Genomic DNA, 25642 nt, shown 5'->3' on the forward strand with positions numbered 1-25642 from the left:
TCAAAATAGAAATTAGAGGAGTTCCTGCTGTGGCAAAGAGGGTTATTGATCCAACTTGTCTCTGTGGAGGCACTGATTCGATCCCCAGCCTGGCACAGTTGGTTAAGGATCTGGCATTGCTGCAGCTGTGGCACAGGTTGCAGCCACAGCTCAGATTTGAGCCCTGGCCTGGGAACTTCCATATGCCCTGGGAGCACCCAGAAAAAAGGAGTGAAGGAAGGAAGGAAGGAAGGAAGGAAGGAAGGAAGGAAGGAAGGAATTAGAAGGCAACCTGACATCGCTGAAAGGTACACTAGTGAGAAAGCTATTTTTGCAAGTGATGAAAATCTAAGAAATGAATTTTACCCTCAGAGTCAAGGCCTAAGCTGGCTTCAGCCATGGCTGGATGTCAGATAGCAAAGGATACAGTGGGGACTTTTCCTTGTCCTTCTCAGGGAACTCTTCTCCTCTACACTGACCGCCTTCTTAAATAAGGTCTTGACATGTGGCAAACAAAACACAGCCACAGACTGTTCCGGCCTCACAAATTTTTTTTTTGCAAGTAAGAATCTCACAGTAAAGAAAGCAGCCCATCCCTTCCTTATTCCCACGTACTGAACAGTGTTTATGTTAAACTCATCAAAGGGTCTGGTTTGTCTCCCCCTGGTCATGGTACCCCAGGGAAGAAGGAGGTACAAGGGCTGGCCAGATAAGACCACATCCCCTCAGCTCACGGGAGAGGAGGCAGGGCCCCAGAACCTGCAAAGCCAACCCTCCCAAGGGGTCCTCTGGTAGCGGCTGACCTCATCGCTCTGCTCCGCCATCATCTAGGGCAGCGGCACGGGCCTGGCGCTGTGCCTCCAAGAGGGATACTTGTCACTGTAGTGGGAGGGTTTGCTTTCCCACAATCCCCCTGGCTGACTCTTTACTCGCCTTCCGGTCTTGGCTTGGAAAGCTCAAGCATTATCCACCCTTCCTCTCAAGTCCCCTTATTCTGCCATATCCGTATTCCGCACAGTACACCTCACCTTGCGAAATGCCATTTAATTTCGTTATCTCTTCCATTTGCTGAGTTTTTCTTGCCTACTCCCAATGGGAAAAAAAGAAAAGCTTCATGAGCGCAGAAATTGTTCAGTATCCTGTGCCTGGTTGCTGGTCTGAACACTTGAAGAATACTGCCTGGTAGGTACTTTCTAAATATTTGAATGTAAGTGAATGAATGAATGCACCTAATAGAATCGCTAGTGGTAATTGTCCCAGGGGCATAAGCTATTGGGTAAGAAAAATCAAATGCTACAATACTGCCCGTGTTTCTAGCCTTGACTTTGCTATCAGAGAACGCTTCTTGGAGGAAGAAACATTCACGGATGGGTCAGAAGTCTTAGGTAAGGAGTGAGGTGTCAAAAGAGTGCACCTTGGCATCTTACACAAGTGTCTTAGGGCTGGATGGCATAATGCACTGTGACTAGGCAGCCGTAAGCCTCTGTGTGTGCGGTACAGATACAGGCACACGACACATCACGCGGAGTTGCCCGAGGTGCAGCTGGCAAGGTGAGCAAGCTTGGGTCACAGTCACAGGTTACAGTAACACACTTGGACTTCAGCCGTGGGCACTGGAAAGGCATCAAAGGGTTTTACAAGTGGAAGTGACATAATTAGGTTCATTGTGAAATGTGCTCTCTGGCTGAAGGATGAAAAATGAACCAGACGAGGTCAAGATGGGAGACAGGATGAAGGATTTCAGACAATGCATGGAGCAGTGACGGGTCCGGATGGGGAAAAGGGCCTTCTTATCTGGGACCTGCAGGTTCAAGAGATCTCAGGTTGCTCGGGGCACATGACTTTAGCGTATTTTCTTTTTATAAAGTTGACCATAGAGCAAAAAATAAATTAAAAAAATAAAAGGGTCCAGTAGCAAGGAACCAGGGCAGGCAGCAGTGTGCCCAAGGCCAGCGGCATGCACACGCTTGGCTGCAGGCACGTGCGTGGTGGTGAGTGCCCGGACCAGCCGGGACTGGGCTCAACTGCGAACACACGCAGCTGCTGGGGCAGGAGCTGGTGATGTGCACCCCCGTGGCTGCAGCGGGGGGTGGACAGTGCTTGTGTTGGGGGGTCCGCAGTGCTTGTGTTGGCTACTGGTTTTCGTCACAAAAGTCCTCTGCGTAGCAAGCCCCTGGGGTCCGTGGTGGTGAGCAGGGCCGGTCCTCGAGGGTGAAAACCGCTGGGATTCACAAGGCCACTGAGGTCTCAGGGGTGACGGCGTCTGGGCTCCTCCACGGCACAGACCACTGGGGACCACAATCACTTCTGTTATGTGGCTAAAGCCACCAACCTCTGCCCTCTTTGGTCTCAGCTATATCTGGACACCTCAGCTATGCTGGCCTCCCCAGCCACCTGGCTGGGCAAACCCAAGTGGGTCTTTTTCAGGCAGTGCCCTAAAAGTCTGGGCAGGCTGAGTGCTCACTCTGCTCTCCTTTTTCCTCTTGGGGAGCTCAAGAGGGAAAGGGAGCTCACTCCGGGCTCTTGGAGGGGCTGCACTGGGGCACAGGGTGACACAGGCCAAGTGGAACTACTCTTCCTACCCTTTTTATGTGGGCATTTTTAGGCTTTTTGCTCCACTGCATTGCTACAGCTTCTTAAGTGGTCTTCTTCCTCTTGCAGAGCTGTTTTTCGTTTGTGGAAAGCCAGTTATTATTTTTGCAAAGAGGGACAAGGGAACAGGGGGAGCTCCTGCTTCACCATCTTTTTTCTCACATTTAAATTGTGTCATTTTCTTATTGTTGAGTTTTAAGAATTCTTTATATATTGTGGACACAAGTCATTCATCAGACACACATTTAGAAAAAATTTTCTCTCTGTTTCTTATCTTTTTATTCTCTTAACAGAGTCTTTCAGAGATGCAAAGTTTTTAATTTGAATAAAATACGACCAATCAGTTTTCTTTATTGGATTGTGCTTTTGGTGTCGTAGCTAAAAACATACCACCAATGCCAAGGTCACTTAGATGTTCTAGCATTTTTTTCTTTCAGAAGGTTTAAGGTTTTGCATTTTACATTTAGGTCTATGATTAATTAATTCTGAGATAAGTCTCGTGAAAGTGGTAAGGTCTGTGCTGAGGTTCATTTCTCCATGTGTAGATGTCCCCTTTTCTCAGCACCATTTGAAGAAGAGTTATCTCTTCTCCCTTCAGTTGTCCTTGTTCTGTCGTCAGCACAGGTGTGAGTCCACCTTAGGGCTCTCAGTTGTGCTGCCTTAACCTACACGTCTGTCCTTCTGCCATTGTCATGCTGCTCTAATTACTGCAGCTTTAAAGGAAGTCTTGCAAACAAGTAAGTCCCCTCATTTGTTCTTCTTCTTCAGTATGATGTTGGCTCTTCTGGATCTCTTTCCACATAAACTTTAAAACCAGTGTGTCCATGTCTTCAAAATAGCTATGGGGATTTTGTTTGGGATTGCGTTGAATCTAGTTTGAATTAGGAAAACGAACATGTTACTAATATTCCGTCTTCTAGGAGCACAGACTCTCTTCTTCCTTTTCTTTAGACCATCTTTAAGTCATTCATCAGAATCTTGTAGCTTCCCACATATAGCTGCCATACATAATTTGTGACTTTCTAAAAATTTGTCACTTTTTGGTGTTAAGTAAAAGAGGTTAGTTTTTAAATTTCAAATTCCAATTGTCCACGGTTGATACATAGGAAAGCAATGGACGTTTGTAGAATATCTTTGTATCCTGTGCCTTTTGTTAGACTTGATCATTAGTTCCAGGAAGTTTTCACTCTCAAGTTTGGAAATTTCTACACAGACGATTCTAAACAAAAGCGGTTTTACATCTTCCTTCCCAATCTGTGTACCATTTAGTTCTTTTTTTTTTTTTTTTTTTTTTTGTCTCTTCACACTAGCTAGGGCTCCCGGTACAATTTTTTTTGTCTTTTTAGGGCCACACCTGCGGCATACGGAGGTTTCCAGGCTAGGGATCGAATCAGAGCTTCAGCTACTAGCCTACACCACAGCCACCGCAATGGGGAATCTCAGCCGCATCTGAGACCTACAGCACGCTCACTGCAATGCCGGGTCCTTAACCCACTGAGCGAGGCCTGGGATCGAACCTGTGAACCTAGTAGGATTCATTTCTGCTGCACCACAACAGGAGCTCCTCCCAGTACAATTTTAAACTGACGCGGTGAGGGGTTATCCTTTTACTTGTTCCTTATTTAAGTGAGAAAGGGACAAGCTTCTTTCCACTCACTCTGCTATAAGCCGCATATTTTTGCAGATATTCTTTACCAGGCTGAGGAAGTGTCTTAATTCCTGTTTTGTTCAGTTGTTACAGTGATTGGGTGTTGGATTTTGCCGAGTGCTCTTTCTTCAACTACAGACATAGTCATGAAATTTCTTTAGCCTGTTGATATGGTGGATGAAATGTCTGAATTTCAAAGATTGAATCAGCCGTACACAACCAGAATAAATCTTACTTGGTGCAATTACCATATGATCCTATTTGCACATTATTAGATTGGATTGGCCAAGGATTTTTGGATTGATTTTCACGAAATGCGTTCATCTATAGGTTTCTTTTCTAATGATATCTTTCTTTGGTTTTAGTGTTTGTATTTAGTGTTAGTTTCAGTATTTAGTATTAGTACGAAAAGGTCTTGTGAGTAAAGAAGTGACCCCCTGCTTCTATTTTCTGGGATAAACTGTGGGAAAATTATATCCTGTCTTTTTCTTTTTGAAGTTTTGTAGACTTCACCAGTGAAACTATCTAGGCCTGGCGATGTACTTCTGGGGAGGTTAGTAATTACTGATTTAAAATCTTTAACGGATTAAGCTTTATTCTGATTGTGTCTCTTCCTTTGAGTTCTAGAAATTTCTGTGTTGCAAGGAAAGGAGCAGCCCATTTCATCTAAGTAATCAAATCTGTTGGCTTAGAGTTGTGTATAATCTCCATCTATTATCCTTTTAAGGTCCAGGGCATCAGGAGTGATGATGTCTCTTTCAGTTCCAATATTAAAAATTCATGAACCTCTCTTTTTCTCTTGGTGACATTGACTAGAAACTTACTGATTTTATTAATCTTTTCAAAGAAACGGCTTTTGGTGTCAATGATATTCCCCAATATTTTCCTGGCTTTTAGGAGTGTCTTTTTTGGCTGTACCCACAGTCTTCAGAAGATAGAACCTGGGCCACAGCAGTAAAAGTATCAGATCCTTCTCCTGCTAGGCCACCAGGGAACTCCTGTTCTCCTGTTTTTAATTTCTTTGGTTTCTAATTTAATTTATATTTTCTTTTCTTTTTTTACTTTTGTTTTCTTTTTAGGGCCACACCTGTGGCTACTGGAATTTCCTGGGCTTCGGATTCAATTGGAGCTGCAACTGAGGCCTATACCAACGCTTGAAATAACGCTGGCTGCTTACCCACTGAGTCAGGCCAGGGATCAAAAGCATATCCTCATATACACAATGTCAGGTTCTTAACTCACTGAGCCACAATGGGAACTCCTCTTTTTTTACTTTAATTGCCCTAAAATGAAATCTTAAGGGACTGATCTTACATATTTCTTCTTTTCTAGCATATGCACTTAATGCTATAAATTTCTCTCTAATGAAATCACCGCTTTCATTGTATCCCTTACGTTCTGATTAGCTGTATATTCAATTTCCTTTAGTTCAAAGTATTCTTTTAATTTCTCTTGAGACTTCTTTGACCTATGTGTTATTTAGAGGCACATTGTTCAATTTTCAGTTAACTGGAGATATTCCTGCTATTGATATGTTGTTAACTTTCAAGTTTCATTCCACCGTGGTCTGAGAACCTATCTATAATTTTCATTCTTTTAAGTTGGTTGGGGTGTGTTTAAGAATGCTGTTCATTCTTTTAAGAGTGTTGGATTGTTGTTGTCACTAATTCATGCAAGCTTGAAAAAGTGTGTATTCTGATGTGGCTGAGTGGAGTATTCATTCAATATCAATTAGATCAAGTTGATTGATACACTGTTCAAGGCAACTCTGTCCTTACTCATTTTCTCTCCATTTGACCTATCACTTACTAAAGAAAGAATGTTGACATCTGTGACCACGATACTGGATGTGTCTGTTTTTCCTTGTAGTTCTACCAGATACTGCCTCATGCACACCTGTTTAGGACTGGTAAGTCTTAGAGGACTGGTTCTTTAATCATTAGAAAATGACTTTTTTACCCATGATAATTGTCATTCTTTTGCAGGGTGCTTTCTCTGAAGTCAACTTAGATGCTCCCTGTATTAATTTTTTGATTTTTGTTATAAAGGTATATTGTTTGCCATCATTTTACTTTTAATTTATCTGAGTCTTAATATTTAAAAATTTCTGTAGACAACATAGAGTTTTATCTTATCTCTTTGTTCTCTTTTAATTGGTGCATTTTTAAATTCATGTGCTTAGAACATCTACTTATAAGTGGTTATTGATACAGGTGGGTTGATATCTCCCATGTTTCTGGTTCTTTTCCATTAATTGCACTTACTATTTCTTCCCACCCTCTTCCCTCCTTTAGTGCCTTCTGTAGTTGAAATTCAGTATTTTTTGGTTTGGTTTTTGTTTTTTGTCTTTTGTCTTTTTAGGGCCACACCTGAGGCATATGGAAGTTCCCAGGATAGGGGTTGAATCAGAGCTGTAGCTGCTGGCCTACACCACAGCCACAGCAGTGCCAGATCTGAGCTGCATCTGTGACCTACACCACAGCTCACGTCAACGCCAGATCCTTAACCCACTGAGCAAGGCCAGGGATCAAACTTGCATCCCCAGGGATGCTAATCAGATTCATTTCTGCTGTGCCACGATGGGAACCCCTCAGTTTTTAGTATGATTCCATTTTAACTCCTCTAATAGCTTATCAATTACACTTCATTTTGACTTTCTAGTGGTTGCCCTAGAGTTTGCAACATACGTTTTTTAGCTAATCTAAGTCCATTCAAATAATACTATATCACACTACATATAAGGCTGTTAACTTATAATACTGTATTCCCAATTATCCACATGTAATCTCCCAATTAACCAATATATTGTTACTATCATCACTTTAAACAATTATCTTTAGATTAGTTAAGAAAATGAAAAATATTTTATCTTCATTTATCCTTCTCTTATGATCTTCCTTTCTGTAGTTCAAGTTTCTGTTCTACATAATTTTTCTTCTCACTAAAGAATTTGTTTTAATTGGTCTGCTGCTGGGTGATGAACTGTCAGTGTTTGATGATTTGAGGAATTTTTTATTTCCCCTTCATTTTGAAGGATGCCTTCACTACACATAAAATTCTGGCTTGATAGTATTTTTTCTTTCAACAACTTACTATTGACCTCAATCACCTCCTGCTTGTGTGGTTTCTGAGGGGAATCCACGTAATTCTTCCTTTTCCCTCCATAAGCAATGGGAGCCCCCCTTACACATTCAGGTTTCTTTCAAGATTTTCCATTAGTCATTTTTTTTCTAATTTTTGGATTTTGTTTTCCTTTTTCTTTGTACTCTTACGTGTGATTCCCTTTGGTGTAGATATTTTGTGATTTATTTGTACAGCTTCGTATTCCCTGAGCTTCCTGGAACTTCATTTTAGTGTCTATCGTTAGCTCTGAAACATCTTGGCCATTTCTCTTCAGCTCTGTCTTCTCTTACTTCTCCTCTCCTAAAGCCCAAGGGCATGTACCAGACACCTTCTGAAACTGTCTCATAGTTTTCAGATATCCTATTCTTTTTCTCAGTCTTTTTTCTCCCTGTATTGCAGACGATAGTCCACAGACCAACTCACCAAAGGCATTCTTCACTATTGTTACAGAGTTTGGGATTTTCAGCGTTTCTTTTGAATCCTTTCTTAGAATTTCCCTCTCTCGGCTTACATGGCCCTTCTGTTCTTGTATGTCGTCTGCTTTCTCCACTAAAGTCCTCCATGTACTAATAATAGTTATTTCAAGTTCCCTGTCTAATTATCACAACATCTGTGCCACATCTGAGTCTGTTTTTGACACTTGCTTTGTCTCATCAGAGGGTGGTTTTTGCCTTTTGTCATGCCTTGTAATTTCTGTTGAACGTGAGATGTGTGTCAAAACATAAGAGGAACTGGGATGCCTTGAGGTGGTTAGATCTACGTTGGTCTGGCTGGGAGTCAGGCTGTGTTTACTGTTTGCCGTAGCTGTAGGTGTCGGAAACGTTCAGTCCCTCTAGCCTCCTTGTCTGTGTCTCCTCTGTTGGCTTTCTCTTCCCTGAGAAGTCCTGCTTGCACAGCATGTTTGTTTCACCTCCTTCCGGTGCAACCCACGCCGTGGTCCTGGCGCCTGGTTGCCGTGGAAATGAGGAGTTGGGGGCAGGAAACCTTCTGTGACCTTAGGACAACGTCTCAGTACCACAGTGTGCCTGGGTCCTGGACTCCGATGGTCACAAGGGTTTCCTAGCTTTTTGTTCACCCACTTACTTGAAAAGGAAGGCACCAGGGGCTGGAGAAAGAGAAACGCCCTTCCTCCAGGTGGGATGAAGCTCTGGTAAATTCTTCTTCCTTAAAGCCTGAGATTTTGCATGCTCTGGGAATATTTTATAACGTACTCTTGTCCTCCTCCTGCCAGAGCCATGGTGGATCCTTCTGGGTCTTAGCTAGGAGAACATGAGCCAGTTCCTAGAAGCTGAGCCCATGACATGCAGGGCTCCAGGAGTTCCTTGCTCTCTTTTTAGCCACACTCAGACTCCCTCAGATTGTCAAAATAATGCAATTATTTGTAATAGAACTCAATGGAAGATAACATGAGAAAAAGGATGTACATATACCTGTGACTGGATCACTTTGCTGTACAGCAGAAATTGGCAGAACACTGTAAATCAACTATGCTTTAATAAAAATCTTAATAATAATTTAAGCATTTCTATGAGCTTATGGCTCCCAGTAAGCCTATCTCAACTGCGACTTTCTGGATTTACCAGTCTCCCAAGATTTGACGGTAGGAGTTTGCCCTGCAACTTCTGTTCTTTTAAAGGTCCAAGAAAAATCTTTGATTTTCAGTTTGGTTAGCTTTTTCTTATCGTAAGGACAAGAATGACTATTGTCGTGATTTTTGCACATTGGAGCTGAAGCCGGAAGATCTCTAATCTTTCTGTCAAGCCCCAAATACCTCCCAAACGAATCAATCTGGTTTTTCTCATCTCCTTTCTATGACCTTAGGAAAAAGGGAAAGGCAGCAACTTACCTCACCTGGAATATTGTAATGGGCCCCTGACTGATCTCCACAGTCCTGCACTTTTGCTTCAGCTCCAAACACTTCCACGTGCCACACAGAGAAGCCTGCCACTACCACTGCAGTGGCGGCGGTGGAAACTGAAGGGAAGACTCTTCTGTGTAAACTTTAAGACATAGAAAATACATAGAAAATACAATGAGATAATAGCTAAGACATGAAAGACCCAATGGAAAGAACAAAGCTATTTGAAGAGACGGCCATGATCAGAGATTCGTTAAAGAGATGGTGGCTCAGTGGTTAATGAACCCGACTGGCATCCATGAGGATGCGGGTTTGATCCCCAGCCCCGCTCAGTGGGTTAAGGATCCAGCATCGCCGTGAGCTGTGGTGTAGGTCGCAGATGCGGCTCGGACCTGGCGTTGCTGTGGCTGTGGTGTAGGCCAGCGGCTACAGCTCCCATTCGACCCCTAGGCTGGGAACCTCCATATGCCATGAAAGCATCCCTAAAAAGACAAAACAAAAAACAACAACAACAAAAAAGAGAAGATGAAAGATGGATGTAGGACAACATGGTGAGAGAAGCAGAGTGTTGAAAGATGAGTTTGGGGATGGAGGGTGCTTGAGATGAGGTGGTGCTGGGTGAACCAGTACAAGGCACGCAGGACGCTTCAGAAGGCTTGACTGACTGGGGAAATGGGATCCCCAGGTTCTCTGGTAACCAGGGTTACCAGATGTGGATGAACACAGGCGGAGGAACTGAAAGTCTGTCTGGACGCTCAGATCCACTCCTCACTCCACGCATCAACACTGATACCCCCGACCCAGGAAATCAAAACAAACCCCAAACAAATGACTCACTGAAGAATCTAAACTAGAGAAACTCAGGAAGCAGACACTGGTCAGAGCTGAAGGCAAGAATGAGGAACTACAGAGAGGGACTGAATGAAAATGTACATGGCCAACTGCTGTCTGCGTGCCACGGTCCTTAGGGGCTCAGTGAACGTAGGAAGAAATAACTGAATGAGTGAATGAAGGAAGGATTTAACCAGCTGACTTCCGAATACTCACAGCACTGTGGTTTAAGATTGTATACATTTGCTCCTTTTTGTTTAATTTTTCTTTTTCAGGCTGAATCTGCAGCATACAGAAGTTCCTGCGCTAGGGGCGAATATGTCACAGCCGCAGCAACATAGGGTCCGAGCCACATCTGTGACCTACACTGAAGTTGGAGGCAACGCAGGATCCTTAACCCGCTGAGCGAGGTCAGGGATCAAACCTGCATCCTTAGGGACACTACGTCGGGTTCTTAACTCGCTCAGCGACCACAGCAACTCCTGCACACATTTTCTTAGTATCTTCCTAGAAGGAAAAATGCATCTGAAAGATCGACTGTTAATTAGAAGCCATCAGCAGCGAGGCAGTACAACCAACGTGGGATGAAAGACAATACCCAGCTTTCTCCTCTGCAGTAAGAAGCTGTTTTATGCCATTGACACTTTAACTGTCTTGTGTGTCTTACTGCAGGACTCTTACAAAAAGAGACGTGGGGATTAGCTAACTCCCTGAGCCTGACTATTAATGAGACAAGGCATTCGAGCTTCTCCTATAGCAGCAGAAATCAATGGTGATTTTAATAAAAGAGTAGCAATTGTATTTAGACCTTTCCCAGGCTCCGAAAACCATAATTCAAATTATATTCACCAGTTCAAGAAATATGCTTGTGTGTATGCCAGCATTCTCCCTGCTTGTTTAATGCAGCAATTACTTCTAAAATAGTCCTCACATGTCTATACATCATTCAAATTAACAATGTATAAAAAGGACGCTGCATCATGAGCAAGTCAGACATACTGCGGAAATGTAATATGGATTCGATGTTTTTAAAAAATCAGTTAATGGGGAGTTCCCTTTGTGGTGCACTGGAAATGAATCTGACTAGTATCCGTGAGGATATGGGTTTGATCCCTGGCAGAGTGGGTTAAGGATCCTGCCTCGCACACAGTAGGTCGCAACTGTGGTTCAGTTTTGATCCCTGGCCCAGGCATCCCTTATTGCCTCGGGGCAGCCAAAAAGGAAAAAAAAAAAATCAGTTAATATTATTAACCCTAACAGAGGAAGGTCTTGTTTTTGTTTTTTTGTCATTTCAATAAACTGAAAAAAAATATTTAGCAAATTTTCCCAATGGAGGGGCCCACCTACCAGGAAAGACAGGATGGCCCCAGCCAACAGACAGCCAGAAACGAAAGCCTTAGGCTTACCGCTGGCAAGGAACAGTCAGGGGTCAACACAACATGAGCTCAAAGTGGGTCTTTCACGGGGTGAAGCTTGAGAAGAAACCACATCCCTGCCCAGCACGCTGCTGTCAGTCTTGTGCGAGCTGACGAAGCAAAGGATCCAGCCGGGTCACCCTCGCACACCTAAGACCCAGAAACGATTCGGTAACAAGTGCATGTTGTTTTCAGCCACCACGTCTGCAGCAATTTGGATCTAGCAAATAGAAAACAAATCCAGCAACCAAATGAACCAAGTCCTCCGGGTGATAAAAGCTTCTAAGGGACGTCTCCACCCAGTGGCCCTCGTGTCCAGGACAGAACATGCCGAAAAACGGCGAAAAGACAAAATGTTGAGACCATTTTTAGCAAGGTTATGAAAAACAAGGACAACACTTTTTTCAAAGCTGGGTGGTGAGTTACGCTTCCAGAATGGCAACAGAAGGATTCTGGCAGATCAACTCCCCGGTAAACCTTGTGGAAAGTATATTAAAAAAAAAATTAATGTTTCTAGAAATGGACCTGACGACATACCACGATGGAAGAAACAAGTATTCAAGAAAATCCACCAAAACTCAGTAAGAACAGTGAGTCTGGCCTTTGAACCATGGCCTCCGTGCCTCCCTTGACCTCTGAGCTCCACGTGAAAGGAGCTCCCCTGCAGACCACGCCGCCGAGAGCTGCTGGCTCTTGTTCCAGCTACAGGCCAAGGGCTATGACACCCTCACAGGAGCGGCAGGCATCAGCGTTCCTCATTCTGTCCCCCAGCTACGTGTGGCAGGGCTACATCTGGGCGAGAGCAGCTGAGAAATCAGAAGTTCCTTCTTCTGCCCCCGCCCCACACCTGCAGACCCGGGCTCTGTCTACCCTGGGCAGCAGCACTCAGAATCCTGGGATTCTGATCACTGTCGTCCTGGCGCGTTCACAAAGCTGAGGTTTCCAGACAGGAAATGCAGCACGAAGACAGGGAGTCATGGGAAAAGGCCGAGAGGACGCTGTAGAACCACTGGCCCCCCAGGTGACTGTGCAAGCTAGGCAGGAGCCTTCCGAGCAACAGCAGTAGAGGGCTCCCAGCGCAAAGGAAAGGGACTTCGCAAGCATCACCCAGCCGATCAACATCACAGAAATAACAGCAGCAAGCTGTGCGGAGACTGGCTGCTACATTTCACCGAAAACGTCCAGTTTCCACCATAAGCTGTACATCTCTGCCCAGCCTCTTTCCCCAGGGAGCCTGTGTCTCCATACCGGTAACACGCCTCTCTACCAGCCCTTCGGTCTCAGCAACGACAGCACCACAGAAGAAACTGCATGTCCCACAAAGTTCTCCACGTTTTCATCTCAGGAGATGGCACTGCTTATTTCCTGAGACCCCCAACTTGAAGTCTGAGATCCATCCTCGGCCCTCTCTTTTCTTTCCAAGGAAATGTCCGCTGGTTCAACCCCTCTAGCCTCTCAGAGCTGCCCTCTCACGGGCCACCAGCCCCCTTCCCGTGTGGGGTGGGGATCCGTCACGATGCTGGCCAGATCCTGCCTGTGTGTGCGGGCTCAGCCCGGCCGTGGCTCTTCCGCCCCAGCAACAGCAGGCTCATTGCTGATGCCCAGGGCTCCCAGGCAGGACTGGAAAGCCAGCTTTCAGCTCAGAGCCATCACCTCCTCTGACGGCACCCCTCCCATGGCACCACATCCCAGTCAGGATTTTTTTTTCTTGGCTCCTAACCAATGTTAATAAATGTTTACTACTGGGTTACTCTTGAATGCTTTATTAATTGAATAAACGCGTGTGCATTTCCCTGCAAAAATAAGGCCAGAGCAGAATCTCCATCTCTGAACTCACAAAGGGTATCCATGACGGCAGCTATATTAGTAAAAGAACCCAGAACATTTAAGATCATTAGGTAGTGCAAAGTGACTGAGTAATTCCACTTATTTGAAATGTGTGTTCTTTGCATGTGGATGAGTAAGTACAAAAAGAGAGAGACGCCAAGGATGCTAGCAGTTGCTACCCTTGAGTTATACAGTTTACGGCTGACTTCTACATTCCTTTTTTTTTTTTAAGGCCGCACTTGTGGCATATGGAAGTTCCCAGGCCAGGGGTCGAATCTGAGCCACATCTGGGACCTACACTGCAGCTTGCAGCCATGCCTGATCCTTGACCCCCGGGAAAGGCCAGGATTGAATCCAAATCCTCAGGGACACTATGTCTGGTTCTTCACCTACTGCGCACAATGGGAACTCTTGTGTTTCTTATATTTTTGGTAAAACTTAAAAACTTTGAAATGAATATAAATCCTCCTCCTTCATATATTATCGTTTTTTCTTTTAGAAGGGACAATATCATGAGTTCACAGTGATTTAGAATTTCACGTAAGAGAAGCCGGCCAAGTGGGCTCTGGCAGAGTTCGAATCCCGTGTCACGGGGTAGACTTCCTCTGGAAAATCTGCCCACACGATGTAAATTGAAACTTGTCTTGGAAACCTGGGGGACCTTTCCCCCACTCCTTTTAATGTAAAGGAACAGCACATACAAAAGCAAAAGAAGGAGTGAGCATTGATGACTCGTGTTCTCACAGGCATTACATTAGAAAACAATCTCCAGTGGTAGCCACCGGAGACTCCAAGTCATAGACTACAGACGGAAAGTCATTTCGAAGGGTCACAGAGAAAACTCAGAACCACTTCATGTCGAGGCACATGCACAGGAGTTCCCGTTGCGGCTCAACAAGTTAAGGACCCAACATAGTATCTGTGAGGATGAGGGTTCAATCCCTGGCCTTGCTCGGTGGGTCAAGAATCCAGCATTGCCACAAGCGGACGTGTAGGTCACAGATGCAGCTCAGATTCAGCGATGCCTTGGCTGGGATGGAGGCCTGCAGCTGCAGCTCTGATGTGACCCCTTGCCCAGGAACCTCCTCGTTCCTGCAGGTGTGGCCCTAAAAAAAAATATACGTTCATTTTCTTTTCTTTCTTTCTTTCTTTTTTTTTTTTTTTTTTGTCTTTTTGCTATTTCTTTGGGCCGCTCCCGCGGCATATGGAGGTTCCCAGGCTAGGGGTCAAATCAGAGCTGTAGCCACTGGCCTACGCCAGAGCCACAGCAACTCGGGATCCGAGCCGCGTCTGCAACCTACACCACAGCTCACGGCAACGACGGATCGTTAACCCACTGAGCAAGGGCAGGGATCAAACCCGCAACCTCATGGTTCCTAGTCGGATTCGTTAACCACTGCGCCATGACGGGAACTCCCATTTTATTTTCAAAACCACTCTCCCTCTTACAGGTATCCAACTTTAAAAGTTATAGGTTTAAAAACTAGCAGATGGATGAATCCATACACGGATAGATATACGGACGAAGGACAGAGTGGTGGGCTGAATTGTGTGTTCCCAAAAGTAACAAGTGGAAGTACCCTCTAACCCCCAATGCCTCAGAAGATGTCCGTATTTGAAGACAGGGCCTTTAAAGAGGTGACTATGTTGAAACAAGGTCGTAGTCCAATCGGATGGGTGTCCTTGTAAGAGGGACTCCGGGTCACTTTGCCATGTGGCAGAAAGTGGCACAACATTGGAAATCTACTATATTTCAATAAAAAACAATTTGTAAAGAAGAGACTGGACACACAACGGGACCAAGGATGCACACGCCTAGAGGAAAGTCCAGGTAAGGACACAGCCAAAAGGCTACCATCTGCAAGACAAAGAGAAAGGCCTCAGGAGAAATGAAATCTGCCAGCACCTTGATCTTGGACCTGAAGCTTGCAGAACTGCAAGAAAATAAATGCCTGTTATTTAAGCCAACCACCCTGAGCTATTGTGTGATGGCAATCGCAGCCAACCAAGAGAGAAAGAGCACCTGTGAATGAGAGAGGCATTTCCACTCCTCTGGACCCCAATTTTGTTCATTCCAATTACGTTTGAAAAATAATATAAGGTAGGCACGCAGAGAAGAGTGTATTTTTAGAAGTTATTTTTGCATTTTGCTCCTAACTGTGCAAATAATTCCTTCTGATCTATTGCCAAGATAATTTTTGTCCGTGGCTGATTTGACTGGAAATAATTTCGCCTGCAGACAAATTGTACCTATTGTAGTATCATTTCTCTTGGCGTTTCATCTTCGGAAAACAAAGGTTTCATTGTGATGATGGATGAATAACAGATGTTATTGTTCATGATCTTGAGACAGAAACGGTCTTTCGTGCCGTTCGCAATAATCCCCAGCAAAGATGAGAGGCTCACAAAGTCACCCTCACACACTTGGGTGACCAGCCAGAGTGTGACTTGCCTTGAGCTGGATGCGCTAGTTCTTGACTAACAAGATTTCTCTTCGCAGCGATTCTAGTTTAATGTATACATTTAGTGTCTCTTATAATGGAAACTTTTTCCTTACGTAAATTGTTGGTGCCTGTTTGATGACAGTTCTTTGTTCATGGCGCTGAATTTAACCTAATAATCCCATGAATGTTAAAACTCATGGAAGCAAATGGATGTGCCCCGCAGCCCTTGGCCATGACTTTGATACACTTTATATGACGAATCTCATTCGCAGATGGACTTCGTGTTGCTATAATTAGACATGAAGAGATCTGATGCCTTCAGCAGCCCAGGAATGAGGAGGCTAATAGCTCTTCGGGGGTTAATTTAGGAGCTGTAGAGAGCCAATCAGAAAACTGGCACAGGGAGTTCACAGACCCTCACCGTGTGAATCAGTTCAGGTGTAACACGCCAGGCCGCCTGCCTTCGATTTGGGCATGAAACGGCCCTCTCCTGGGTGCTTCCGAAGAACGCAGTGCTTGCAGTAGGCCCTGGAGATGTCGCCTGGGCCTGGTCCCATTTCCCCAGGGAGGAGCCGAGGCCGGCCACGTCCTTGGGTGCTTTCAGGAGCTTCACACAGACCCTACTGGACCCAGGGCTCAACTGCGAAACGCGGCTTCTTATGCAGGCAGAGAATTTGTTGACTTGCAGTGATGTTTTTGAGTCTTTACTGGGATTCAGAGAAGAGACTTGGGGAGGAAGGTGGGGGCAGGGCTCCTGAGGCTGCCTTCCCCTCGTTCCCCCCAAGGAACCGCGTTCTTCCAGAAGGTTCTTTGGGGGAGGCCGATGGGTGCCAACCCCTGCTCAGACCCGCTGTTCCGAAAAACAACAAGGGGTCCCATGCCACCTTTTCTTTAATCTCCTTCTCTTCTTCTCTTTTCATTTCCCTTCGTCTTCTTCATCTGAGGGTTGAGATTAAGGCCAGTCCGGCAAAGCAGGAGGGACAAAGTCTAGACGCAGCAACGGTGACTGAAACCGGGGGCTCTGCCTTTCGTCCCCAGCCCTACATGCTGACCTGGTCCTCTGCTTGGCCTCATTCAGCCCAGAGGAAGGACTGTCCCCCTATTTTGAGAGAGAATCGCCCTTCACCCCCCAACCCAGATGTGAGACGGGAGGGAAGTTACACTGGCACCCGAGTGATGCGGGCGAGCCCCGCGGCTGCCGCTGAGCCCCTGGGAGGACAGGGAGCCTGCCCAGGTCCTCCATCCTCAGCGCTGCCTCCGCCCCGGGAGCGCGGCGCTAAGCTTTAGCCACAGTCCCATGTGACATTCACGCTGGGGACTTTTTTTTTATTCTAATGCTACACAGTACTTACTGAGGGTTGGGAAATGATCCAGTGTTTTGTCCATTAATAATAGAATAATAATTAGTAATTCATGCATTTGTAGTTAATGTAATTAATCATAATTAGTTAAGATAATTAATAATAATTAAAGTTTGTCTTTCCGGCAGCCTTTGAGGTGGATACCATAATATACCTATTTCACAAATGAGAAACGAAAACTTAGGTTGAGAGATGGGCGAGACCTCCCATGGCTGGCAAGGGAGCTAGGTCTCCATCGCAGGGAGCTGCCATCCTGCAGCCACTCCCTGGTACCACACCGAAGGGCTCACCCCAGCCTAGCAAACTGCCAGTTCACTTGCGGGGTCTTTTTAAGGACTTACGTAATTTGCAAGAGCTTAAATCATTGAAAGATTCAAGCGGAGGTAAAAACATTAAACACGATGAAAACGGTGAAGTAGCATTTCAGAAATGCACACACGGTCATCAGATCTGTCCCTGGCACAGAGGCCCTACATCCCTTAGGCAGCCGCCTTCGCACCGCGTCCTCACCTGGCCTTTTCTCGGTGTGGACACGGTTGGTGTCGCTTCCTCCTCTTCTAAGCACAGCAGTCCTGGTGGATCAGGCCCCCGCCCTGACAACCTGACTCAGCGCTGGTTACCTCTTCAAAGCCTCCTTTCTCCAAAAACACCCACTTAGAAGTGAGGGCCTCAACATCCGGTGTATGAAGGAATGCAATTCAGTCCACGAGGACGGGCTTCTATTTTTTTGTTTTGTTTTGTTCCCCCCCCACACACACAAACTGAGATTCACCTTGTTACGTCATAGAGCTCCTTGGCCTCCATGGGCCTGACTGCCTTGAACGCTACAAGAGTAATAACCCTACGCCCGGGCACCTGTACTCTGAACTAAGTGAGGTTTTAGCTGTTGTGAGAGCTAGCGGCATTCCTTGAGTCGGGGGATGGGAGTGCAGTTAATTTTAGAGGAAGAAAGAGTGTCTTTGACTCTGAGAGCGAGGCTGGGAGTGTGTGTGAGGGGTCTTAACAGACCTCAGAGGCAAGGACAAAGTGGCCCTGGGATACACACTCTAGTTGCAGTAAACGGGGAGGGGTCCCAGCTGGCCCCAGCGGTGCCGTTGTGTCCTGAGGCGGCAGGTGGCACTGAGAGGGAGAAGCAGCCATCTGCTTCTGGATTATGAGTCATGATAACAAACACGAGCTTAATTACAGTAAAACGCTCTGCGCTTTTTAGTTGAGAATTTGGTAGAGGTTTGCCGGCTGAGCCTTCAGCTCCTTTAATGGAATAGATGAAAACGAGAGAGGCCCACAAATACTGTCCGTGCATCACGTGGTCACTGCAGACCTCGTCCAAAGTTTGGATGGCTGGGAGGTCAGAGGAAGACAGCCTCCGAGGGACTTGCTCAGCGGCTCCAACAAAAGCACAGATAAGTGCAGCGGGAACCAGGGACAGGGCATCCGTTTTGACAATCCCTGTGTCCAGTGACCCAAGGGCAGAGGTAAGAGGATTTGCAGAAAGCAAGGCGTCAGACACTGTGTCTAACATGAATACAGCCCCCAAGGAAGAGGCAAGTAGTGCCTGTGCCCAACGCACCGCTGGAGGGAGGCCACGGGCTCTGAAGAAGCGTTCCAGAAGAAGGAGTTCCGTGCTCCGGACCCGCTCTGGGAAACAGTGGGACGGTGATGAGACGGTAACTTGGGCATCCCGCATGGCACCCGGGACTCACGTTAGTGATGTCTCAATGTCCCTGCAAACATGCGACACGTCCCAGGGTCCTCCCCGTAGCTGTTTTCTGATTGCGCACGTTTGCAGGAAATAGTTCACTTGTGCATATATGCGTTCTTCCCTCACCCGACATTAAACCACAACTAAAACCTCAAACTCTCCCAGACTGACCTGCAGGCCTGTCTGAGGTCACGAGAGAAGGGGAATGGGAATCTATCCGGAGGCGAGGAAGCCGCTGGCAGCAGGCAGGAGACGGAACAGGCCCGAGAAGGCGGAAAACCCGGCGTCGGAGGAAAAGGTTGGGGAGAGAGATCAGAAGTCGGGGGATGACCAGGGACCAGGGAGGCAGATGGACGGCGGAGGCAGAGAAGTCCATCCCGGAGAGCGCCAGCCTCCTCCTGGAGGGAAGGAAGCACGGCCAGAGTTCACCTCCTCCAGGTTTTCCAGCAGCGAGCATTTCCCTGAACTTATTGAGGCTTTTCTGAAACGTACCAGCAGTCCGAGGCCATCTCCGTGAAGGGCTTGGTGTGCCCACCGATGGCAAGTCCCCCTGCCCAGGTCCAATGCCAAGGGCTCCGAATCCCTGGAGCAGCCCCGGCTGTGACCAAGGTACCCCTTCAGCCTCCAGGGTGCTGGATCTTTGTCTTTTTCTTTGCAACCTGTGCCTTTTGTTTGCATTCTCTGCAGTCAATAACCGGTCCCACTGGAGAATGAACGCCCTAACGTTAAGATTCAGAGGAGCACCTGTGACTCAAACACCCCCCACCCTCCTCCCGTGCCCACCCCTCCCTGGATGGACAAGTTACCCAGTGCACTGTGCACTGGAGCCATCAACAACTGCCCCAGGAGGCTGCAGGTGGGGCTGGGCTTCGGCTTCTGTCTTCACCATCCTCGGCTTTCATTGCTGAGACTGGACAGGTCTCCAAGGACAAAGTGCTGGACACAGTGCAACATAAGGAATGAGAAGGGGTTTTGAGTTAAACGCCCTTGAGTTTGAGTGCCTGAAAGGCAGAGATCCTCTTGAACCCTCAGTGCAAAGAGGAGAAAATTAGTGACAAAGAATCTGGAAAAATCTGTCTCTTGATATGCAATGAAGATATGCAATGGTAGGCTGATTTTCAGCCATTTCCCCCCAAGGTTGAAGTTTGATTCCCTCCCAACAAAATTTTGATGGAGCCTATCCATACTTGATTTTTGAAAGCCTCTGGTCCTTTCTCCAACAGAATAGGCCACGTGTATATGCATCTGTATATGCGTGTGCATATATACAGACTTCCTTCCCTGTACACACTGCAGTCAGAATGGGGGAGACCGCCCACTGGGGGCTGCCCCTCCTCCACTCTGCTTGGCCCCTGGCCCTGATCCAACAACCAGGAGGGTGAGGACTCAAGCCTCAGAATCTCTGAGCTCTAGAGAGCTTGCGGAGTTTCAAAAAACCTAGCATTGAGCCTAGAATACTGCTGAAAATGTGAAGATGAATGCAATCTACCCAAAACAGTGTCTGGAAGGCCGAGGGAAATGTGTTCACATTCAGAAACCCCATCGAGCCCCCCAATTAACATGTGATTCATAACAATGGCTTTGAGTTAAAATTTTCATAGCATCAAAGACCTTGGATTCATTCATTTTTGACAGCTCTAAATAGAAATGAACACAGTTTACAATTAAACAGACGGCTCTTCAAACCCTTGTGCGCCCTCATTCTAATATTTTTGCTCTTATGAGCCTTTTTCCTCATCAAGAGAATGGGAATGATGATAACTTCTCCGAGAGAGGCTGCGACCCAAAATTGAGATGGTGCGTGTGAAATCACCTACAGTTTCTTGTGTAGAGCAGGCAGATACTCAACTAAAATCACCTTCATTCCTTCCTGGGGGGCACAAAGGAATAAAAATATTAGCATTCAGGCACTCTCTTCAAACATGATGTTCTTTGGTGGATGGTATCTTTCTAGAACGAGATCCCTCATAATTAAAGAAAATCAGACCAACTCATTATTTTTATTTCTGGGGAGAATGACTACGGTCCGATTTCCAAAGCAGTAAGTGGAAACTGTGCTACAGCAGAGGACTTCAATTATTTACTGGAATGTCTCTTTCCAGATCCTAGTTTATGAAAGGAGAAGATTTAGGTAAAGCATAAATGGTAGCGAGAATCCAAGCGGAGGAAACAATTTGCTAAATAAAAGAACCCCAGCAAAATGCTACTGGCATCAAGAGATATTTCATAAAGGAAACCAATTATATTTTTGTTTGCTTTCTTTGCCTTTTTTCCACTGCAGTATTTTACTCTGCAGAGACCTTTCTCAGAGGACTTGCCTGCTTTGGCATCTGAGAGGGGGGGCTGTGTGGCTGCTCTTCCAGATGGAGCCTATGTGAGGAAGGATGCCAGGGAGGAGGGGAAGGGAGCACTAGAGGGGGGATGCAGAAGCCCTTTCTTCCCACCTGGAACCCTCTTCCGGCTCTATCAATCCCCTTGTGCCAAGAGGAAAAAAAAAAAGAAAGGTTCAGAAGAATTTGTGAAGGCAGGCGTAGGTCCAGAGGGTCTGCTCCCGCACCCAGACATGTAGGTGGAGGTACTTCTCCTGTTTCACCGAGTTTTTGAGCTTCAGCTCTGCGTCTGTCATCATTTCAGGTGCCTCACACGCATTATCTCATTCAATCCTCAAGACAACCCTGTGTGCTGGAATTTTATCCCCATGTGATAGAGGAAAGTGGAGGCTCAGAAAAGTCAAGTCACTCGGGTTGAACTGGGCTTTCCGACTTAAAAACCCATGCATTTTTTCCCATTTCCATCTTGCATCCCTCGCAGGGCGCAAGCCTTCAGGATCCCCTCTGTGACTGACTGCACTGCCTGATTTTCCTTCCTGCAGGACCATGCCCCCCCACCCCCATCTCCGTGCTTCTGAATCTCTCTGCAAACTCCCAGCTTCCAGATGCTTACCTCCAGCTGCCTGCTTGAAGCTCCTAAGTAGGACCTGTGTGATGCAGTGACCAGTGTCCTAACAGTCCCTAAGCTATAAAAATGACAGCATGTTCCAGACAGGTCCTTCATGACATGAGCCACAAGTCTATCACAGAACACAAGCAGACCTGCAGACAGGACAGTCCAGTTGGCAGAGGGGACAGGTCACTGTGTCTCACTGTATCCCCTGCTGCTCTGACTGAAGCCAAAAGTCACATAGGAGCAGCTGGAAGAACAGGTGATGGAATATTCTCCAGACCATCATTCATGAATATGAATGCTTAAAATCACATGTTAGAATATCAAGAAGTTTTTTTCTTGCTTTCAAATTTTTAGGTTTTTTTTTTTTAACCTGTTCTTGTTATCAAGATGTCATATTCTCTGAGTCTCTCGGAAGGTAATGATTTTCTTCATTCTTTACTATTTTCTGGGTCAAATCCTTTCTACCTGATGAGTCTGTCTGCTTCTCTGAGCTGTGGATTTCCCTCCAGAGATGATGGATTCTGCTTCTAGGTAAATTGAGGTCTGGCTTGATAAGAGTCCCCTGCTAGTGGTCACCTTTGGCCCTCCTGCTCAACTTCTGGCATCACAGCCACCACAGTGCACGCAGCCTTCTGTCCCACTGAGTGGCCCCAGGAAGCCGGCACGCCACCTCCATGTGCAGAGCGTGAATGCCATTCAGAGGCCTTAGCATTGCTCTCTTGTCACTGTTCTCTGAGCCCCCACATGTCCAGCCCCAGTTAGTGACTCTGGGGAATACCAGTGAAGGGTGAGGTCAGCTGTTCCCCCTGGGAGGTAGAACTATTTTGAGAATTCAGCCTCTGAGCTGACTGAAGTTGGCCAGGAGGTAGGTCCTTCCGTATATGGATGCCCTGTTCACGCCTCTCGCCCCACCCCCGCCTTAAACCCCTATATCACCCAGCAAGGAAAGCAAAATCTGGGTGTAAGAGCTGCTCCTAGTCTGCCAACTCAGCCCTGGATTAGTCTGCTCGGACGAATGAAGGACCACAGACCAATGGAGCAAACTAGGAATCCACTGCTCACAGTTCCGGAGGCGGGAGTCCAAGATCAAGGTGCCCTCCAGCTTGGTTCCCTGCTGATGGCTCTGGGTTGCTGAGAGCCACCTTCCTGCTGTGTCCTCGTGAAACAGAGAGGCAGGAAGCTCTGGGGTCTCTTCATACAAGGGCACTAAGCCCATCTAAACCTGATTAACTCCCAAAGCCCCACCTCCAATTGCCATCTCATGGGGGGGGGAGGGTCCCAAGGCATAATTGAATTTAGGGGGGCACAATTCAGTGCAAAACAGTATCCCTCGCTGTGCTCTGACTGACCACGTGGGGCCCCATTCTTGGTGCCCTGACTTTGAGGGTGTTTCTGCCGCCATCAGAGAAGCTGCTCTGTGCCTCGTTTTTCCAGGATGGCTTAGCAGGCAGCCTTATTGGCTTATTCTGCAAACTCAGTCCTGGGCAATTCTTCCAACCACACATCCCACCAGAGTAGGTATTAAAGCACCCTGCCTGCGATGCATTCAACCCTTTGGGCACGAAGACCCTTGAGACAGGAAGAGAAGGGGGCAGGTTGTCCAGCCCTATCCCCTTGGCAAGTGGGTCTGCAGGGAAATATTGGCCAGGAAAGAGCATTTCTCTATGAAATGTCCCTCGCAGGATGCTCGCATTGCCCAGCCAAAGGATGTATTGATCCAGTCACCCAGTGAAGGATGTCACGGTGGCTCCCAAGGTTGGCAATCACGAATAAAACTGCTATCAACATCTGTGTGCAGGTCCTTGTGTGGGCGTAGTTTTGAATTCCTTTGGGAAAATACCATGGAGAATGAATTTTGGATCATATGGTAACGGTATGTTTCGTTTTGTGAGACGCTGCCAAGCTAGCTTCCAAAGTGGCTGCACCATTCTGCATCCCCACCAGCGATGATGGGAATTCCTGTTGCTCCACGACCCACCAGCATTTGGTGACGTCATCGTTCCAGATTTGGTCGCTAGAAGGGTCTCACGGCTGTTGTAACTTGCCTTTCCCTGATGACAAATGAGGCGGAACATCTCTGCCATCTGTGTGTCCTCTGTGTGACGTGTCGGTTCAAACGTCTCTTTTAATGATTATCTGTTGTTGTCTGTTGTTGTTGTTGTTGTTGTTGTTGTAATGATTGTCTCTAATTGTTGAGCGTTAAAAGATTCTTCAAAATATATTTTGGGTACCAGTCCTCGACTGAAGACATGTTTTGCAAACATTTTCTCCAAGTCTGTAGTCTGTATTTTCTTTCTTTTACCAGTGTCTTTCACAGAACAAAAGTTTTAATATTAATGAAGGCCAACTGATCAATTTTTTATTTCATGGATCCTGCTTTTGGCATTGTATCTGAGAAACCAACTCCAAATGTAATTTCTCCTGGATTTTTCTTCTGTTACTTTCTAGGAGTTTTATAGTTTTGCATTTTACGGTTAGATCTGTGCTCTATGTTGAGTTATTTTTTGTGGATGGTGCAGGGTCTGTGTCTAGATTCATTGTTTTGCAGTTGCCTCAGTGGATAAGCAGTTGCCTCTGCACCATTTTTGGAAAGATTGCACTTCCACCTTTGCTCCTTTGTTATGCACTTAGAAAAAAATCAATTTCTCATCAAAAGCAATTCTGATTAGTTATTTTATGTTCATTTAAAAAAAAGGAGAAGAAAGAGGAAATTAAACTTGAGGCAAGGAGTAAAGCAATGGTCGCCCAGTAAATGCTGAACCAGGAAGCAGGCCCACGTTGGAGCCCTGGGACTTCACGGAACCAGGTTTTTCCAAAAGGAAGACTTTGGAAAGCAAAGTCCCTTGTAACGTAAATCTATGAAATGGCACAAAATCGGGCCTTATGATCATTTCTCCAAGATTCAAACTGTGCATCTGCCTACAGAAAACAACCCCCTGAGCAGCATAGGGTTCCCCCTGCATAGTTCCAAGCGCCACATTTTGATTCTGCCTCCAACGTAACTCATTTCTATAGGAGGCAGCCAGTAAATTAGCATCGGTGATAATAAAACAAACGTCTGTGATAAACAGCATCTGACGCTGTTCCAGGCTTCATGCTGGGTTCTTAAACACACATCATTTCTCTGCCCACAATTTGCTCATCTCTAACCCTGAGACATCAAGATAAATGCTTTCTGTTTTCCTTCTGTTCTGACATCTGAAGAGCCTGTAACATCTCACCAGACATCCCTCCTTTCCCTGCACTGAGGTTTTCTGGACAAAGTGTTTGTCTTGCTAGTGGAACAAGCTGAAGGTCTAGTGAGAAGACTGCAAAGCACCAGGGGAGGAATCCGTCTCTTTCCCACATGGGCGGCTTCGGAGTCCACCTCCTTCCCCTGAGCGGCCACGTTCCCATTCCCCAGCAGGTCACAGGCAGCCCTTGTGCTGAAAATTCAGAAAACTGCCAGGGCTTGCCCACGAGCTCCGGCTTCTGAAGTGAGGTGTTTGGTGGTCAGGATCAGAGGAGCTGCAGGCTCACGACGCAGCCCTGCCCCTGGTGCTGGAGGGCATCCATCCGGCCTCCTGCAGAGATGCCCTGATGCTGAGGGGCTGCATGAGCAGCTCCCAGAGGGACCCCTTTCAAGGCTCTCAGGGCCTCCTCCACAGTTTGCCTACTTGGAGCGGATGACTTGTGCCTCCCTCACCGGGGAGCTCAATCCACGTGGCGGCCAGGTCCCAGGAGCATCAGGAAAAAGCGAAGGCAGACTACTTTCAGTTGCTTTTCGAGGTAAACCACCAGTGACAATTTCCGTGGCAGTTGTACATCAGCGCTGCCCACCTGAAACCGGATTCGCCCTACGCACCCTGTAGTGTTCCTCGCAGAGGAAAGCGAGGGTGCGGGGACCTCAGAGGCAGCTGCGGGTGAGCGGGTCTGA

The 25642-nt window shown here is 46.5% G+C and overlaps 1 long non-coding RNA gene across 3 annotated transcripts in view; it reads right to left on the bottom strand.

Annotated features, from left to right (window-relative positions):
• The window catches only part of LOC110255548 (uncharacterized), a 266752-nt gene that overhangs the window by 160607 nt on the left and 80503 nt on the right, over positions 1 to 25642 (bottom strand). The window contains exons 2-3 of one of the 3 annotated variants that reach the window (XR_014816886.1): positions 9189 to 9342; positions 1008 to 2267 (exon numbers count right to left, since the gene is read on the bottom strand). The exons of 1 other annotated variant lie outside the window; for it this stretch is intronic. This is a non-coding gene — a long non-coding RNA (uncharacterized LOC110255548). The remainder of the gene's footprint in view (positions 1 to 1007; positions 2268 to 9188; positions 9343 to 25642) is intronic. One more of the 3 variants, XR_014816885.1, reaches the window with a different exon arrangement.

Source organism: Sus scrofa, chromosome 9, assembly GCF_054392235.1.
Source record: "Sus scrofa isolate SSC_HxYL_T2T_F1_AM1 chromosome 9, Sscrofa_HxYL_maternal_Yorkshire_Landrace_v2.0, whole genome shotgun sequence".
Lineage (NCBI taxonomy): Eukaryota > Metazoa > Chordata > Mammalia > Artiodactyla > Suidae > Sus > Sus scrofa.